The sequence below is a fragment of the Rosa rugosa genome, chromosome 3 (assembly GCF_958449725.1).
Source record: "Rosa rugosa chromosome 3, drRosRugo1.1, whole genome shotgun sequence".
NCBI lineage: Eukaryota > Viridiplantae > Streptophyta > Magnoliopsida > Rosales > Rosaceae > Rosa > Rosa rugosa.
The window spans coordinates 35,734,918-35,752,210 of record NC_084822.1 but is presented as its reverse complement, the minus strand read 5'-3'; the positions used below and the strand labels follow the sequence as shown (position 1 = coordinate 35,752,210).

At 38.0% G+C, this 17,293-nt stretch overlaps 1 pseudogene; it reads left to right on the top strand.

Annotated features, from left to right (window-relative positions):
* The first annotated feature begins 9,950 nt into the window (after positions 1-9,950).
* Positions 9,951-17,078, top strand: LOC133741389 (cucurbitadienol 11-hydroxylase-like; annotated as a pseudogene).
* Positions 17,079-17,293: the final 215 nt, after the last annotated feature.

Below are 17,293 nucleotides of genomic sequence, written 5' to 3'. Positions count from 1 at the left end.
GAGAGCATGGGAGGGTGGCCTCCTAATAAGATATAGTCCGACCTCCACCATGGTAAGATAGCTCAGGTATCGGTCTACCGGATGTATGTTGTAGGCAAGGTTAACCGTGTCACGGGGACCACCTACGAGGTCGTTGTTTATGCTTGGCAGTATGTGATATAGGTGGTATCAACATTCTCAACGCCCTGTGATTGATTACAAGGAGACGTATTCTCCCGTAATAGACATCATAACGTTCCGCTACCTTATCAGTTTGATAGTTTCTGAAAAACTGAATATGCTACTTATGAATGTGGTCACAACTTATCTCTATGGGGATTATAATACAGAGATATACATGAAAGTTGATGAAGGACTTATGATACCCGATGCAAATAGTTTTAGACCACGAAACATGCTCTCCATTTGTTAGAGACGTTCACTTTATGGATTGAAACAATCCATACGGAGTTGGTATAACCGTCTAAGTGAATATTTGATTGGGTTGGGATATATGAATAATAAACTATACCCATGCGTGTTTATTAAGGAAACAAGTTCCGAGTTTGCAATTGTGGCGGTCTATGTCAATGACATGAATTTGGTTGATACTCTTGAAGAGATCAAGGAAACCGCAAAACACCTGAAGTTGGAATTTGAGATGAAAGACATTGGGATAACAAATTATTGTCTCAACCTGCTGGAGCCCGAGCACAGTGCAGATGAAATTTTGGTTCATCAATCAAATTACATCCAGAAGATGTTAAGACGCTTTAATGAGGATAAAGCGAAGTCTTCAAGCACACCCATGGTCGTCCGAAGTCTAAAGAGACCCGTATCGCCCTGTAGATGATAACGAAGAGATATTGGTGCAAGAAAACCCATATCAAAGTGCAATAGGCTCATTATTGTACTTGGCTCAATGCCCTAGACCGGATATCTCATTCGATGTGAACTTGTTAGCTAGTTATAGGCTTATAGCTCTGCGCCAACACGCCGCCTCTGAAAATGGCATAAAAGATAATTTTCCGCTACTTTAAATGTATGACGGAAATGGGCTTATTCTATCCCTACGCATCAAGGAATGGATCAAACCCCCCTGATCCTTGAAATGATGGCTGCCTTGTTAGATATGCTAACATGGGTTAACTATGTAAACCCACACAAGGCTCGTTCCCAAACTAGTTATGTCTTTACTATTGGGAATACAACAATATCTTGGAGGTATATGAAACAAACCCTTGTTGCACCCTCTTTAAATCATGCTGAGAGCCTAACACTTCAAGAAGCATGTTCAAGGTATTAGTTTGACCTAGTATGTAGTTTTCAGGGGGAGTCGATATCAGGGGGAGTATCCTGAAGTATACTCATTTGATCATCGTGTACTCTTTTTGTCATTCGTCTAGGGTTATTTTGCCCCATTGGGTTTTGTTACCTGCCAAGGTTTTGACGAGGCAAATCTTTGGCATGGTCACCCTACTTACTGCATCCTGAAGATGCTTTGATTCGACATATACGCATTTGCTCATCTTTTCCCTTCGACCAGGGGTTTTTCCCACAGGGTTTACCAGGCAGGTTTTGGTGCAGCAACTCTAGTGCATCGATCCCTCTCGTAGACATGCTACCTACTTATGATGATGATTAGAAGACTGTGCACCTATCTCTGAAGTTATGATACGACTACTCCACACTCACTCGCGTTGTGCTCTTTTTCTCCTTCGACCAATGTTGTTTTTTCCCACAGGGTTTTTATTACTTGGCGAGGCAACTTAGAAGCGCACAGCCCAGGCAACACTATTGACATGGAATATATAAGGGGGAGTGGTGTAAATAATTGCAGATAATCATGTAAATAGATGTTGAGTGATCTTTGTCAATCACTACTGATTAGTGATTGATAGGCTTATAATTGTAGGACTAATTGAATTATAATCAAGCAATACCTTTTGTGTGCACCATGTAATCCTATATAAACCTCCTCATTGTGAGATGAATAAGATACACTCCATCTCTCTGCGTTCAAACTCTCTCTCTCTTTCAAATTCTTTTATGTTTGTTTTACAACATAATGTATTGCGGTATATTCAAGCACGCTCTTACTGATTTACAATTATGCTCTTATAGAGCTGCTGCCATAACTATCCTCAGTTAGGAAGTGTACATATACATTGTTAGGGACATCATTGAGTAGAAAAATGTGTGCAAATATGATATCTCCTACTCCCAAGTATAGGAGGTCAAGTTTTAGTAAAGGGGAAAAGTAAGAGTATCGTACCCAAGGGATTGAGTAACTCCACCCTAAGCTAGATTACCGCGAAAATAAACTTAGAAAACACATGCAAAGTCTACTTTTTTACAAGTTCAATAGTTTTGGCCCTTTGGAAGCCTAACTACCAATTAGTGATATTAACAATGGAAAGTAATGAATTGGGTTTTGAATTAATTTTAACTATATTAAAATTAAAGTGCAAATAAAGTAAACTAAACTAACAAAATGTAAGAGATTGTCAAATGAGATTAAATAGGCTATAAGACATCACACCTAACCTCCTTTGTGCCAAACCTAAGTAACCAAATCTAACATGCTCATGCCAATATGGAATCCTCCTCGGTTCTCTTGATTATCGAGTAACTAAGAAACAATTATACTAGAGAATGTATTTAAGCTACCCCTTGATTATCAGAAATAACTCTCCTACAAACCTTTTAGTTTCTACCCATTCCTTAATTATCGGATACAAGTAGACCTATGTAGATACAAGCTAAGATCCCTTGATTATCGGACACCTAAGCCACACCACATGATAAGCCCAATTGTAAGGACCCAAGCAACCTTATTTGATTATCACAAGATTACCATTTCTACATTTGCAACATGCTTTAGTTTACTAAGTTTTTCAAGCCTAGCATACTTCCATGAAATTATCAACACTTACCAACCTTAGGTGACAAATCTAAGATGCATAAATGAAGAACAATTAAACTAGCAAAGTAGAAATTCATGGCATGATCCATATTAAATTTAACTACATAGTTTGTACATAAATTAGGCTAGGGCTAAACCCTAGCCCCAAATTTATTCTACTCACTACTCATGGAAATATACATAAAAGCCTTAAAAGAGTAATACATCATAAAAACAAGAGAACATGGTGAGAAAGGTCACAATACCCACGGGTTTGGTGTGTCAATACTAAACCGAGATGAATCAATCCCCCCACAAGCTTTCTAGATGCAAACCGAGAAGATGTGATGCTCCAAAGTATAGTATTTTCGGTTTTCTCAAACCCAAAACACTATACAAATCTACAAACACAAAGAGAAGATGAAGAACAAGGCTTTATGGATTTATCCACAAGTGTGATTGATCAAAAGGTATAGAATCTCCGGTTTTGATTATCAACCAAAGATGCTATACCTCTCTCTCTTCACAAAAGCTAAACAAAACTACCTAAACTACCTAAAAGATGAAGAACTAAGAAGAATGGAGAGGAAGAAGATGAAATGGATGAAGGAAAGTATGAAAAACGTCCAAATGAGGGGAGGGTGTTTTTATAGGCCAAAAGTGATGAATGGAGAGTGGAGATCAAAGGAAATGAAGGGCTAGATGTAGGGCTGGACATTTAGCCCGAACACCCGAAAACCGGCCCGGGACCGGCCCCAAATGGTCAGGGTTTCAAAAAATAATTTCACAGTTTTGCAAGACCCGGTCCGAAAGTATTATAAAACAGTTCGGGTTCGGACCTAAGAAATCAAAAAAAAAAAAAAAACCCGAAGGCCCATTTTCTGACTTTCTCTATTAATATATAATACTTTACCCTACTCCGTCTTCCTCTTTTCACTGCCGCACGCACTCCTCCTTTTTTCTTCTCTCTTCTTCGTCTTCTTCCTTTTCTTCTTCTTCTTCTTCTTCTCTCATCTCCTCTCTTATTTTGTTCATACCTTCTTTTTCTTCTTGTAGCTATGATTTTTGTCACACTCTTCTCCTATTTTCTTCTCTCTTCTTCTTCTTCTCCTCCTCTCATCTCCTCTCCTATTCTCTGTTCATACCTTCTTTTTCTTCTTATAGCTATGATTTTCGTCACACTCTCTTCTCCTATTTCTATTTCCCCACACCTCAAATTTCGGTTCATGTGTTGATGTCAACAGAGTTGCAGACTTGCAGATCGGTCAGTTTCCAGATCCATGCCATGTTGGGGAGAAGGCCAAGAGAATTAGGGGGTGAGGGGTTAATTACTTCATGTCTTCAAGCAATTTAGGATATTTTCTCCATCTATGTAAAGAGGATTTACTGATTTAGTGGTTAATTAGTGGACATGGGATTTTAGTTTTTTTAGGGATTTTGGATTTTGATAGCCTTGTAGACTTGTATATTTCGATTTCAACTGCAATTTGTTCAATATCTTGTGTTAATCTTCTATTTTCTTCTCTGCATTTTGTTTAATTCGTGAGAAGCAAAACTTTAAGAGTTGTACGAAATATGTTGATCTGAAAGTCTGAGAAAAACCAGAGCATAAAATATGGCGTCCCCTTCTGATATTGAGGCCTGAGCATTTGTACAATTTGGGCCGGAAAACCCGTCCTGAAAAAAAAGGGCCAGTCCTAACTCGGTCCCAGAACTTGAAACACACAATTTGAGCCCGGCCCAAAACATTTCGGTTCAGGCTCGGGCCTTCTAAATTTTGCACGGGCCGAGCCCGAGCCCAACCCTAGCTAGATGTGATTGACAAATGTGTAAGCACAAAATGTGGATCTAGTCTTTAACATATGTGAAGACCTAGAAAGCCCATAGATATTTTGGTGGAGAAGAAAAAGTAAGGGTAGAAGAGTCATTGTGTAGGGGAACAAGGTAATAAATTGGAGAAAAATGTGTAAGGTGTAAGAATGAGATCACTTGTCATATTTCAAATTTTGAATTTCAAAATAACCTTAACCTAAAGTATTCCCACCTAAAGTTTCTAACCCTAGTCAGCACTTCCTTGTCCTCCACACATGGTCTTGGCCGGCCAACTTGGGCCGAACCCGGCGTTGACTCTCATTTCGTCATGTTTTGGCACTTTCTTCCTTCAATTCAATCTGCACCAAAAATTCGGAATTAACCTTCGGTTTCTTCATACCAAATGTTCCTCCATGAGTGTAGATTACCCTGGTAAAATTTCAGAGCTGAATTCATCGTGGTTTGGTCTGAACTACTGCCGGAGTCCGTACAGGTCCGGTTTTACAGTTTTCGTCTTCTAGTGCAGAAACTTGGACCGATCTTTTGAAGGCTTTCCATTCCGAAATAGCTCTTGAACTATTCATAAAAAATGATCCTTAGGATGTGTAGAACGGATATGGAAAGTTTCAACTTATTTAGATTTCATTTGGTCAGTCTTCCGCTCCTCCTTCCTCGCCTAGCTCTGTTTCTCCTAGCCGGAGTAGGAAAATGTGCTAAATTTGAGTTTTTAGTGCATTTCCAAGCTTTTCCATTATTTCCTAGCATGATAAGAAAAACACAATAAATATATATAAATAAACACAAACGTTAAGCAAAAGTGCAAGATTAGGGGAATAATTACTAGGTAATTATGGACCTAACATACATCTTTGTCAAAGCATTAATGTAGTATGGACAATTTTGTCAAATTTGGTGTATATATAGCTGCTATAGGGCTGCATTTTGTCAAGGTTTACCGGGCAAGGTTTTGGTGCAGCAACTCTAGTGCATCCCTCTCGTAGACATACTACCTACTTATGATGCTGATTAGAAGACTGTGACCTATGTCTGAAGTTATGATACGAGTACTCCACACTCATGCACATTGTGCTCTTTTTCTCCTTCGACCAAGGTTATTTTTTCCCACAGTGTACTTGGCAAGGAAACTTGGAAGGGCACAGCACAGGCAACCCTATTAACATGGAACATCCAAGGGGGAGTGCTGTAAATAATTGTGGATAATCATCTAAATAGATGTTGAGTGATCTTTGCCAATCACTACTGATTAGTGATTGATAAGCTTGTAATTGTAGGAGTGATTGAATTGTAATTAAGCGATACCTTTTGTGTGCAACATGTAATCCTATATAAACCTTCTCATGGTGAGATGAATAAGATACACTCCATCTCTCTGCGTCCAAACTCTCTCTCTCTCTCTTATAAATTATTTTATTTTCGTTTTACAACATAATGTATTGCTGTATATTCAAGCAAGCTCTTACCGATTTACAATTATGCTCTTATAGAGCTGCTTCCGTAACTATCCTCAGTTGGGAAGTGTGCATATACATCTTAGTCAAAACATTAATGTAGTATGGACAACTTTGTCAAGATTGCTGGATGTATAGCTACTATAGGGCTGCACTTTGTCAAGGTTTATAGGGCAAAGGTTACTTTGTCAAGGTTTACCGGGCAAGATTTTGGTGCAGCGACTCTAGTGCATCCCTCTCGTAGACATATTACCTACTTATGATGCTGATTAGAAGATTGTGCACTTATCTCTGAAGTTATGATACGACTACTCCACACTCACGCGCCTTGTACTCTTTTTCTCCTTCGACCAAGGTTGTTTTTTCCCACCGGCTTTTTATTACTTGGCGAGGCAACTTAGAAGCATACAGCCCAGGTAACACTATTGACATGGAATATCCATGGGGGAGTGTTGTAAATAATTGCGGACAATCATGTAAATAGATGTTGTGTGATCTTTGCCAATCACTACTGATTAGTGATTGATGATTGAATTGTAATTAAGCGATACCTTTTGTGTGCACCATGTAATCCTATATAAACCTCCCCATGGTGAGATGAATAAGATACACTCCATCTCTCTGCGTCCAAACTCTCTCTCTCTTTCAAATTCTTTTATGTTCGTTTTACAGCATAATGAATGCTGTATATTCAAGCGCGCTCTTACTGATTTACAATTCTTCTCTTATAGAGCTGCTGCCATGACTATCCTCAGTTGGCAAGTGTACATATACATCTTTGTCAAAACATTAATGTAGTATGGACAACTTTGTTAAGATTGGTGGATGTACAGCAGCTATAGGGCTGCACTTTGTCAAGGTTTACCGGGCAAGATTTTGATGCAGCATCTCTAGTGCATCCCTCTCGTAGACATACTACCTACTTATGATGCTGATTAGAAGACTGTGCACCTATGTTTGAGGTTATGATACGACTACTCCACACTCACGCGCGTTGTACTTTTTTTCTCCTTCAACCAAGGTTGTTTTTTCCCACATGGTTTTTATTACTTGGCGAGGCAAATTCGAAGCGTACAGCCCAGGCAACACTATTGACATGGAATATCCAAGGGGGAGTGTTGAAAATAATTGGGATAATCATGTAAATAGATGTTGAGTGATCTTTGCTAATCACTACTGATTAGTGATTGATAGGCTTGTAATTGTAGGAGTGATGGAATTTTAATCAAGCGATACCTTTTGTCTGCACCATGTAATCCTATATAAACCTCCTCATGGTGAGATGAATAAGATACACTCCATCTCTCTGCGTCCGAACTTTTTCTCTCTCTTTCAAATTCTTTTATGTTCATTTTACAACATAATGTATTGCTGTATATTCAAGCACGTTCTTACTGATTTACAATTCTGCTCTTATAGAGCTGCTGCCATAACTATCCTCAGATGGGAAGTGTACATATACATCTTTGTCAAAGCATTAATGTAGTATGGACAACTTTGTCATGATTGGTGGATATATAGCTACTATAGGGCTGCACTTTGTCAAGGTTTATCGGGCAAAGGTTACTTTGTCAAGGTTTACCGGGCAAGGTTGTGGTGCAGCGACTCTAGTGCATCCTTCTCATAGACATATTACCTACTTATGATACTAATTAGAAGACTGTGCATCTATCTCTGAAGTTATGACACGACTACTCCACACTCACTTGTCTTGTACACTTTTTCTCCGTCAACCAAGGTTGTTTTTTCCCACGGAGTTTTTATTACTTGGCGAGGCAACATAGAAGCGCACAGCCCAGACAACACTATTTACATGGAATATCCAAGGGGGAGTGTTGTAAATAATTGCGGATAATCTTGTAAATAGATGTTGAGTGATCTTTGTCAATCACTACTGATTAGTGATTGATAGGCTTATAATTGTAGGACTAATTGAATTATAATCAAGCAATACCTTTTGTGTGCACCATGTAATCTTATATAAACCTCCTTATGGTGAGATGAATAACATACACTCCATCTCTCTGTGTCCAAACTCTCTCTCTCTCTTTCAAATTCTTTTATGTTCGTTTTACAGCATAATGAATGCTGTATATTCAAGCACGCTCTTACTAATTTACAATTCTTCTCTTATAGAGCTGCTGCCATGACTATCCTCAATTGGGAAGTGTACGTACATATACATCTTTGTCAAAGCATTAATGTAGTATGGACAACTTTGTCAAGATTGGTGGATGTACAGCTACTATAGGGCTGCACTTTGTCAAGGTTTACCGGGCAAGATTTTGATGCAGCATCTCTAGTGCATCCCTCTCGTAGACATACTACCTACTTATGATGCTGATTAGAAGACTGTACACCTATGTCTGAGGTTATGATACGACTACTCCACACTCACGCGCGTTGTGCTTTTTTTTCTCCTTCAACTAAGGTTGGTTTTTCCCACTGGGTTTTTATTACTTGGTGAGGCAAATTAGAAGCGTACAGCCCAGGCAACACTATTGACATGGAATATCCAAGGGGGAGTGTTGAAAATAATTGCGGATAATCATGTAAATAGATGTTGAGTGATCTTTGCTAATCACTATTGATTAGTGATTGATAGACTTGTAATTGTAGGAGTGATGGAATTTTAATCAAGCGATACCTTTTGTCTGCACCATGTAATCCTATATAAACCTCCTCATGGTGAGATGAATAAGATACACTCCATCTCTCTGCGTCCGAACTTTTTCTCTCTCTTTCAAATTCTTTTATGTTCATTTTACAACATAATGTATTGCTGTACGTATATTCAAGCACGTTCTTACCGATTTACAATTTTGCTCTTATAGAGCTGCTGCCATAACTATCCTCAATTGGGATGTGTACATATACATCTTTGTCAAAACATTAATGTAGTATGGATAACTTTGTCAAGATTGGTGGATATGTAGCTGCTATAGGGCAGCACTTTGTCCAGGTTTATCGGGCAAAGTTTTGGTGCAGCAACTCTAGTGCATCCCTCTCATAGACATACTACCTACTTATGATGCTGATTTGAAGACTGTGCATCTATCTCTGAAGTTATGATACGACTACTCCACACTCACGAGGGTTGTGCTCTTTTTCTTCTTCGACCAAGGTTGTTTTTTCCCACAGGATTTTTATTACTTGACGAGGCAACTTAGAAGTGCACAGCCTAGGCAACACTATTGACATGGAATATCCAAGGGGGACAGTTGTAAATAATTGTGGATAATCATGTATAGATGTTGATTGATCTTTGCCAATCACTACTGTTTATTGATTGATAGGCTTGTAATTGTAGGAGTGATTGAATTGTAATTAAGTGTTACCTTTTGTGTGCACCATGTAGTCCAATATAAACCTCCTCATGGTGAGATGAATAAGATACACTCCATCTCTCTGCGTCCAAACTCTCTCTCTCTCTTACAAATTCTTTTATGTTCGTTTTACAAGATAATGTATTGCTGTATATTCAAGCACGCTCTTACTTATTTACAATTATGCTCTTATAGAGCTGCTATGACAACTATCTTATCGATATAATAGTTAGGAAGTGTACATATACATCTTTGTCAAAGCATTAATGTAGTATGGACAACTTTGTCAAGATTTGTGGATATTGAACTGATATAAGGCTGCACTTTGTCAAGATTTGTGTGCTGCGGCTCACATAACAGTACGTACTCGTACCTGAGAGTTGAAAGGGTATGCATTGTTTTCGAGTTGTATAAATAGAATGGAACCCTTTCTCTGTTCTGAAACAATTTCACATACACTAACATACTTGCAGAAAGTGAAGTAGTTAGAATGTGGAATGTTGTGGGATTGAGTTTAGTAGCTATGCTAGTGATATATATCACTCACTGGATAGCCAAATGGAGGAACCCAAAATGCAATGGGGTTCTGCCTCCTGGTTCCATGGGCTTGCCTCTCATTGGAGAGACCTTAAGTTTGATCATTCCAAGCTACTCCCTAGATGTTCATCCATTCATTAAGAAGAGACTTCAAAAGTAAAATTCAATTTTTTGACCAGCAAGTTACAATGTTATCTTTTCTATTGGGTCATTTGTTTTATTTTGTTTATCCTTAATTCTTGATGTAGTAGCAACAGTTGGTAAAAAAGATACAACTTGTTTGAAAGCCTAAGACTTGGCCCAGTGTTTATCCTTAAGTCTGATGATACTATGTTGCATGCCAAATCTAGTTTAACGGAGGTGTTGTTCTCTTTGCCCTGCAGATATGGGCCTATATTCCGGACTAGTTTGGTGGGTCAACCTGTCGTAATATCAGCTGATCCTGAGTTCAATAACTACATATTTCAGCAAGAAGGCAAGTCTGTTGAACAATGGTACATGGATGCAATGTCAAAAGTCTTTGTAGGCGATACCAAGGCAAATGCAACTGGCGTCATCCACAAGTACGTGAGGAGCATATTCATGATACACTTTGGTGCTGAGAACCTCAAGGAAAAGTTGCTCCCTCAAATGGAGGAATGCGTTAACAAAACTCTACATGCATGGTCTAGTAGGGCATCTGTAGAAGTGAAGCATGCTGCCTCAGTTGTAAGATACAAGCCCACTTAATCACTTCATTACAGTGTTAATCATGATTTTTTTTTACTGTCATAAGTAACGTACGTATCTTTCCTTGCCGGTACAGATGGTTTTGAATTTTATTGCAAAGCAGATGATCAGTTATGATGCTGAAAAATTAACCGAGAACCTGAGTGAGAAATTTGCTGAAGTCATTGAAGGTCTTATGTCATTTCCTTTGAATATTCCTGGTACTGGATACTACAAGTGTTTGAAGGTAATATTTAACATCAATAATTATAGAAGCTGCAGAACTTTCTCCTTTCAATTATTGAGATCAAATAGATTTAGAATAGAGGTATTATAATCAAGGTCTAATTTGCTACATCAATTTTCATTGTAGTCCGGCCACTTTTTTATTTTTAATTATGGTCCAACCACTTTTTTCGTTGTCCATTTTGCCCTCAAGGAAAATAAAGGAAACAAATCAAAATCTAATAATTTGGGGACTTTGTTTTCAGTTTAAATATTTAAATTTTGAATTTTAAATTTCTAAAATCTACTCAAGGAAATTATAATAAATAAGGATTAAATATTGTTTAATTCCTGAATATTGAGGGCCTCTACATTTCAGTCTCTCGGTTTCTAATTTCATCAAAATACTCCATGAACTCTCAATTCTCACCCAATAAATCCATTCCGTTACTCTCCATCCAAAAACATGGTTAATGTCTATTATACCATCACTTATTTTAATTTTAATTTTTTTCTCTTTTTTTTGATTTTTTATGTTTATCACTTTATCTCTTCTTCTTTCAGCTCTCTCCTTCTATTTCAATTCTCCGATTGAGGATACAAAGAGTTGTCGTCGTTCATAACATGAGTCTCATATGATCTGAAACTCTGAAGACTTGATCAAACAATTGGCCTGATACACAAATGAAGAATCAGAAACCCAACTAAGAAATACCAAATTCAGCATCCAGTAAAACAAAAGCCAACAATATCAACACAAATCCAACTACCCATCATATTTCCATTAACAAATTACATAGATAAAACAAACTGATTCAACAACCCAATTCCAGATCTAGGTATCCGAAACCAGAGCATTGAACCCCAAAAATTACATCTAGAAATTATAGAAAATTACTCATAAGTGTCATTTTAAAACTTTAATTGGCTATAAGGCCACCAAAGTTTTTTTGTACACATAAGGCCACTTCCATCTCCAAGTTATTTCATCTATGACAATTCTGCCCCTCTACAAACAAAACAATTTGTCTCTCTCTCCCTCCCTCCCTCTCTCCCCCATACCCGTAACCACAAACCTTTATCAGGAGCTCTTGGACCACCGGAGCTAACTGCCGCCGAGAGAGAGTGATCTAGCCTTTCCACTGTTCGAATTGGTCGTCGGGCTGCCGGGAGAGAGTGATTGAGCCTCTCCACAGTTCGAATTCATTGTCGAGATCTCTAATGCGGGCCGGGCTGGAGGCGGTGTGCGTCACCGGAGGGAATGGCTTCATCGACCATGGTTAGAGTCTCCTCCATCTTCCGCAGTGGCCAGATCATCATCCTTGTCGTCCACAAGATCTGGTATGTGAGTGTGGGTCGTGGATCTGGAATGCGAGTTGAGGTCAAAGCAGAATCAGATCGACTAGATATGAGAGTCAAAGCGCGAGTAAGAGAGAGAGAGAGAGAGAGGGAGAGACCTGGTATTCGTGGATGTTGAGGCGGCAGAGCTGTTGCTGCTACCATTTTCCGGCGATGGAGAGAGAGCAAGAAGTGAGGTGCTTGAGTAATCCTCTCACCTTTGTTCGGAACTCTGAGAGACCTAGGCCAATAACAACCACCACTGAGATATAGAGAGAGGGAGAGACTGCGTTTGCCGGAAGCAGAGATGCGATTTGGGTCCTACTGAGAAATCAGAAAAGTAAAAGCTAAATGGATCCCTAGCGTTTGCTCCTCTTCTATCCTCCAGAATTAGATCTGATTCCAGGCGCTGCGATGGAGATAATAGCTTTCTATTTTGTTATGCTAGTATATTTTCAAACTAATGTTAATAGCTTATGTTTTCATTTTGATAGATTTCACGTTAGTAGCTCTTTATAATTGTTATAATGGTTTTTCAACAAGGTGATAGTAGCTTTCTATGTCTCTGTTAGTATATTTTTAAGCTGATGTTAGTAGCTTTTGTTATAATGGATTTTTAGCACATTGACAGTAGGTTTCTACATTTATTGTAATAGATTTTCACAACTATGATAGTAGATTTTTAAAACTGTAGAAGTAGCTTTTTATTTTCATAGCTTTGTTAGACTTTGAGAATAGCTTTCTCAGTTTATGGGAGTAGCTTTTTTTCTACTTGGTAGTAGCTTTTGGTTTTTGTGAGAGTAGGTTTTGGTGTTAGTTAGTGTAGTTTTTGTTTTGCTTGATAGTAGCTTTTGGTGATGGTGAAAGTAGCTTTTGTTACTGGTGATGGTGACAGTAGCCATTTGTTACTAGTGAGAGTATCTTTTTGTGTCCGTGACAGTAGCTTTTGTTAATGGTGTTAGTAGCTTTTGATTTTTGGGAGCGTATCTTTTATTGGTAACAATAGCTTTTGTTGTTGGTGACAGTAGCTTTTGTGACCTTGCCGGAAGTTGCCGGAAATCTCATCAGAGTAGCTTTTGTTGCTAGCCACACTAGCTTTTGGTGTTAGTGACAGTAGATTTTGTAGTCGCTAGAGTTTGCCGGAAGTTGGTCGGAGACCCGCCGAAAATTGACTGGAGTCCCGCCGGAGTTGACCGGAGACCGAGAGAAGAGAGAGAATGGTTGTTGACTTTTTACTCTAATGACATTTATGTAAATATGTTGGTTTTTATATCCAAAATATAACACCATTTTAAATTTAGTGGCCTTTTGAGGGAAAAAATTAGTTGGTGGCCTTATGGCTAAAAAAACATTCAAAGATGCACTTATATGTAATTAACTCTAGAAATTAACGATGTGAAGTTCCAAGTTAATTGAAAAGAACCTAGCTTGCAGAAGCCAGATTACAAGTTAATTGATAACAAAAGTTGAATTACATCATACATGATCTAAACCAAGAGATTCCAGATTAGGAGAACTCGTCAACAACTCTGCCCACCAAGAACAAAAATAATGAAGAACCAACTCCAATTGCCAGTGCCACGCAAAAGAAAAACCCACATACATAACCTCCTTCAGATACCCAGAAATATCAATACCCATAATCAAAATCGGGTTCTCGGGTTTGAATCGTACTGGGTTGTGTAGACGGTGTCAGCACTGGCAATAGGGATGGGGAGGTCACGGGTGAGGCCAACGATGCCGTTTCAGATGTGGGAGTCGCCGGGAAACTGAGATGGGGTTGAATAGTATTAGGAGAAAGTTTTTGCGATGAAAATTTGAGGGAATTGGGAGCTCTGGCCTAGGAAGAAGAGTTTGTGGATCGAGCTTGGTGTTCATGATTTTGTGATCGGAAAACTGAGATAAGTAGTGTTGATGGGGTTGAGCTCTGCCTAGAAAGAAGAGGGGTGCAAAATGAAAAAAGAGGAGAAACAAAAAATTATTAAAAAATTAGAAGGGGACAGGATGGGTAAAATAGAAATTTTACTCTTAAAATGGGTCCCACCAAATTGAATTGGTGTACCACGTCACGAGTTAACGGTGCTTTTAGACGGAGAGTTGACGGATTGGACCTATTGGATGAGAATTGAGAGTTTAGGGAATATTTTGATGAAATTAAAAACCGAGGGACTGAAATGTAGAGACTCTTTAAGTACAGGGAGTAAATAGTATTTAGTCCAATAAATAATAAGCATTTAAATCTATGTAAACATAACATGTATACCTAAATGAAAGGTCAATAAATTCTCAAACAATTTAGTGTATCTATATCATAAAGTCAAAAAAGAAAAAAATAAGACAAACTAAGTAGCGTCTTTGACACAACAATACTTAGAGATATAGTAATAGACTAGTCTATGGTCGAGTTTTAATATTATTCCTAATTAATAGGTAGGGGAAAAGAAACCAACACTACTCTACCTTTTTTTATGATATGCAAAATGGATCTCCATTTCTAGAATATTATCTTTGTAATAGGTATGAAAAGTGCATATATATATATATATATATATAAACATGGCCTTTCTAGTGAGGGATCCCTTTTTTTTTGTCTTTTTTAGGGATAGGGCATTAGACCAACTTTTCAATCATATTTTGGCATCTCAACCGTTCAGTTTTTAGGTCCTAATGTGTAGATCACCTCTGCAAATTTTCAGTCAAATTGATTATCGTTATGTCATTTAAAAATGCGATTTACAATTATATGTATGAACGGTTCAGGTTGGACAGATTCGGTTCGTCTATTGATTTAATCTGGTTCGATACCTTAACGATCACCGATTTGACTGAAAATTTGCATAGGTGATCTACACATTAGGACCTAAAAACTGAACGGTTGAGATTGCGAAAAATTGGTCTAATGCTTTATCCCTAGAAAAGACAAAAAAAGAGATCCCTTAGTGGAAGGACCCTCTCTATATATATATACACAAAATTTCTCAGGTAAGGATATCCTTACCTAAGCTTATGGAAAAGAGACAAGATATAGGGTGTAGAAAAATGATGGTAATGTATGATCATTTTACTTAAGTTATAATTTTTTTTAATGACTATGCTTCAATTAAGGGTTTTGTTGTGTTGATCGATGACATATTATAATTGGTATGGTCAAATTAATTGAAAAACAACATTAACTCTCAATTAATTGACTCATAAATTATTGATTATTTTGAGTAATATTATTATGGGTAAATTCGGTATGTGGAAAAGTAGAAGTTGACTCATCATGCTAATATAAGAAAGTAAGCTGATATGGATGCCTAGTCACTGGACCGCAATTACATTCAAAATAGGTCATGATTTTTGGACATAAAACTAATATTACGTATTCATTCATTCAGGGCCAAAAGAAGTTAACAACCATGCTGAGAGATGTGTTAAAGCAGAGATGCAATTCACCCGAGACACACCGAGGAGATTTCGTTGATCAATTATGCAATGACATGGAGAAAGAGAAGTTCTTGACAGAGGATTTTGGGGTCATGATGATATTTGGGGGCTTATTTGCGGCCTTTGAGTCCATTTCAGCTGTATTGACTTTAGCTTTTAGTCTACTGGAACAACATCCCTCAGTCTTACAAGAGTTGACTGTATGTAAAAATAAGGTTAATTTGAGACTCAATTTAGTGTTCTAACTCCTGTGATTAAGACATTAATAATTGATTATCTTTCATCATAAGGCTGAGCATGATGCAATTCTCAGAAATAGAGAGAATCCGAATTCTCCACTCACATGGGACGAATATAAGTCCATGACTTTCACTCTTCAGGTAAGTTCTGCTATCAAAGCATGTTTTCGTTCACTTTGAACAATAGTATTTAGAGTCTTATGACTCACTGGTGTTTGGTAAGCATAGGTTATCAACGAAACTCTCAGGCTGGGAAATGTTGCACCTGGCTTGTTACGCAGAGCTTTGAAAGATGTCACAATAAAAGGTATGCTCTTATCACTTTGCTTACACCCTTTGCTATCGAATAGAAGAAGTTTAGTTTGTCAATAAATTATTTAATCAAGCAAATCCTTTGCAGGGTATACAATTCCGGAAGATTGGACCATTATGGTTGTCCCCTCTGCTCTTTACTTGAGTCCCAAGTCATTCAAGGATCCCCTCGAGTTCAATCCATGGCGTTGGAAGGTGCGTGTTTTAGGTTGAGTCTCATTGCCTTCTCTCCAAATAACTTCACTTAATTTTCTTCGAGCGATAATGGCAATTACAAAATTCGGTAGCAGATAATTTGATTTTATATATGTTTGATTTTGTCTGTATTAGGACCTTGATTCACTTGCTACATCAAAGATCTTCATGCCTTTTGGTGGAGGAATGAGGCAATGTGCTGGAGCAGAGTATATAGTAAAGTGTTCTTGGCCACTTTTCTTCATGTATTTGTCACCAAGTTTAGGTAAATTCCATATGTCTCATCTTCAAGATAAAAGTTACAACAAGATTTTTGAATTCAGCTTAATCATCGAATTTATGTCAACTTTCACAGCTCCACAACAATCAAAGGAGCACGTGTTGCTCGAAATCCTAATTTAGCATTTGGCGGTGGTATGCACATCAAGTTTTCAGAGAAGACAACTTAAGATGAAGTGTTTCTGTTAAGTGATCGTTGTATGGTTGAACCAATAATAGAAAATAAAAGCCTGTAATCATGTTGAAAAATTACACAAACATAAAACATATCAGCATAATATCTGGATGTTCTCTACGAGGATTACTGTAATTGCTTCTCTGTAGCTCGGGGTTCAGGTGTTATGTCCCCCCCCCCCCGATGCAAAATCATAATTATAATATAATAAATGGAACCGGGCGTGGGGCTGAGCCTCCCAACTAGGCTGGGTACCAAACTCCTTTTTAAAAAAAAAAGTGATAAAGCTAGGCATACTCCATTCCTTTGGGACATCCGATAAAAAGAAAGTGGATCCCTCTTCAAATGTAACAAAAAAAAAAAGG